Source organism: Glycine max, chromosome 13 (genome assembly GCF_000004515.6).
Source record: "Glycine max cultivar Williams 82 chromosome 13, Glycine_max_v4.0, whole genome shotgun sequence".
Lineage (NCBI taxonomy): Eukaryota > Viridiplantae > Streptophyta > Magnoliopsida > Fabales > Fabaceae > Glycine > Glycine max.
The window spans coordinates 39,379,479-39,383,059 of record NC_038249.2 but is presented as its reverse complement, the minus strand read 5'-3'; the positions used below and the strand labels follow the sequence as shown (position 1 = coordinate 39,383,059).

At 30.0% G+C, this 3,581-nt stretch overlaps 1 pseudogene; it reads left to right on the top strand.

Moving 5' to 3' along the window:
• The first annotated feature begins 344 nt into the window (after positions 1-344).
• LOC121173285 (transcription factor MYB30-like) lies at positions 345-3,296 on the top strand (annotated as a pseudogene).
• Positions 3,297-3,581: the final 285 nt, after the last annotated feature.

Genomic DNA, 3,581 nt, shown 5'->3' with positions numbered 1-3,581 from the left:
TTCTAGATCAATAAATTGTTAGGTCAAACATAATTTAGTTACGGTTTTTAGCTTATTACTTACAGTTTTAACTATATATAGTTACAATATATTTCACTTTAACCCAAATTTTTAGAAGATTTATAGTGTTGCATGCAAAATCAGTATAGAAGGGTAAGTTAATTATATGTGTGTGTGTAAAACTACAAGGGATAAAATGTAATATAACTTACCCACAATTATAATTAAATGGATTTTTTTCTAATGTAAATTAATATTAAAAGAGGTCCTTGTATAATGGTAAAAGAGGGTCAATATACATATAGGTAGTTAGTATAACAGAAAAGTAAGGTGTATGAAAAAGAATGAAAGAACGTAAGTTTTAATCTAGGTAATTAATTGCTCATAAAAAATAACCTAGCCAATTAATGTACTTTTATGGAAAAAAAATTGCAGAAAAATTCATAAGCAGTTTTTTTTCAGATGTTTCTATAGATATTTCTTCAAATTTACATTTAATTGTGATGAATTTTCTTTTGAAATTATGTTGTTCGTGGATTTGTGCTTTTACGTACTTTCCTGCATTTTTTTTTTGTTTCCTATGAATTTTCTTATATGGGATAAGCTATAACCAACATATCTAAATTTAATAGGTTATTACTCTAAAATCTAAATATATGACTTAGAATGATACCATTTCTGTAAATTCAAATATATCAGATTGTGGCAAAATAAAGGAACTTACTAAGAGTCACCCATACCATTTTTGTTGAAAAAGAAAAGCATGTGCGTTATTTAGTTAAAAAATTAGTATTTTTTAATAAAATTGATGTAATTAAATGTTATTAATTAACAATGAAAACTAACCAAAACAATACACTACTACTCTCGGGACTCGAATTTCCCAAGTTGTTAATAAACCACTCTGTTAATTATTACACCCATTTTTTAATATTTACTATTTAAAATTTAATTATAAACATCAAATAACCTCAGTTTAAAAAATTAATATATTAGAGAAAATAACCATAATGTTTCCAGTTCAGATCGGTTTGGATATCATATGAACTAGAAATCCAAATTTGAGTTTCTAAGGCCCGTTTAATTAGTTTCCTTATTTTCTGCTTTTATTTTCAATCTAATACAAAATGAGTTTGGAAATATGTTTATTTAAAATTTATGGAGTTGTTTAATTTTGGTCATTGTGATTGTTGTTAGACATTGATAAAGATTTTTTTACTGATAAATATTAATTATTAATTTATTATTTTTTTATTAGCAAAAAGGATGGAATCTGTGATTTTTTTTTCTCTTTTTAACCACAAACTAATTTTATATCTCCCAAGGCATTAATAAAGATATATGTACCAAAAAAATACATTAATAAAGATATAAGTTTTTTTTACCGGAATAAAGATTTTTTTTAGGTACTAAACATTACAACAATTTGGTACTAAACATTACAAATCTATTGATTATAATATCATTATTAATTGATGGTCAAAGCCATTGATAAATATTAGAAAACATTAGAAATCTGTTGTAAAAAAAACATTAGAATTATGAATACCCCTTTTTAAATTGTCTGGAGTTAAATAATATGAATACGTGTATAAATTGGATACGTGTATTATATTTTGGCTAAACTCCTTCAATTTACAATTTCATCCTCAAGTCTTTATAGTTCCAAATTGGTCATTTTCTTGTCACAAAGCTCGGTTATTAAGATATGATTGCTGAGATCGACGCAGATTTGGGAGGAATAATTATTTAGTTTATTGAAATTCTACGGGGCATGAAACACGTTTTGCCAATGGGAACGCATCTAGTATAAATAATAAGTAAAGGTTTCGATGATTCTGGTCCGGCATTAATAGAGTGAAACAACATCGTCACATCATCTGTTTCTTATTGTCTCTCTTACACACACGAACGGAATTAAGTACATTGCCAACAACAACAGAGATGAGAACCCTTTCTTCCTGTGACAAAAGTGAACTCTTGGACTCCAGAGGAAGATAGAAAGTTAATAGCTTATGCCTCTCGTTATGGCTCTTGGAATTGGCGCCAACTCCCAAGATTTGCAGGTATAAATCAAACAACATATCCTATATATACTTGTAAGATGTGAAAATTAAGTTAGTTAATTATTTTGAAGTGTGAGTGTGGGTAAAAAATCTATTTTAGTTAACATGGATAAATTCAATAATATATAAGTCAAAAAGATTTATAACCATATCTTAGGAGTTTAGGATGGATATGTATAATGTTAAGTTCAAAGTTTTAAGTGATATAAAGTTGATTTAGAGGTGAAGAAAGAAGGAAGAGGTTGAGATTACAAATCCTTGTACTAACAAAAATTAATAATTCTAGCAACTAATATTTGTTGATAAAAAAAAGATTGTAAGAGTTTTAGAATTTCACGTAGAAGGACTAGGTGGCTGAATTATTTCAGGCCTAACATAAAAAGAGGAAACTATACTAAAGAATAGGAAGAGATTATCAGACTGCTCGAAAAGCTGGGTAACAAGTATGCTCCCACATTCCTAGCTAAACTAAATTTCCCACAACATTGTACAACATCAAAAGCTAGAGACACTGGAACTATTAAATTTTCCCTTATTTCAACACCTACAAACCAATGCATCTTGCAAATTCCACTCATAATTAATATGTCAATAATAATTGGGACAAAACTTAAAAGTAGTTCACACATGTTTTTTTAGTGGTGTTTCCAAATTAGAATTGATTTTTTTTGCTTAAGTAATCTATATAATAAAAGTTTTTATTAAAAGTTATGCAGAGATTATTCAAAATAAAGTTTTATATTTTTAATTGAATAACAATATAAAAAATATCTCTAGAACCATATCTAAGTTTAGTTGGGGAATATTAATTTTGTCTATTCTCTCTTCCCTTGCAGATGGTCTGTGATTGCCACTCATTTACCGGGAAGAACAGACAATGAAATAAAGAACCACTGGCACACCCCTCTCAGAAAGCGTTTTGGAAAAAACGCAGTTCACTCCAATAAAAAAGTGAAAGCCACAAAATCAAATAGTTCTGAGTCCAAGCAAGATAAGGACTCAATTGAGAACGGTGGTTTCTTTCACAGTAGTTCTACAACAACTTCTAAAGCCTCTGACTCTGTCCCTTTGTCCCCACAATTATCCTCAAGCGAATTCTCGTCCACAACCTCGGATTATACTTACGCCACAGCTGCCACTAAAGAAAACTTGTTACTCGGATTTTCTAGATGCATGCTTAGAGTCAGAGGACGTGAACGAGAATATTTGGACAGAGTCATATGTAGCTAACATTTCCAACTCCAACACCCCAATGGCAGAAAATGGTAAAGGTAGCAGTAATTTTCATGGTTCAGATGCTGCAGGGACCATCATGGATTATAACGAAAATTTGGTGCTGGAGAATGATGATTTTGGGTTTCTAGTAGCATTGCAGCCAACAGCAACAACTGAGAATTTTTGGACAGATGTATACGCAGCTGACATGTCCCTTGTTCCAAATGAATTACTTGCCCCTTGGGTGAACGAATCCGAGGAATACTTTTCTTCCATGTACGATGCGGATCTTTGGTGTCA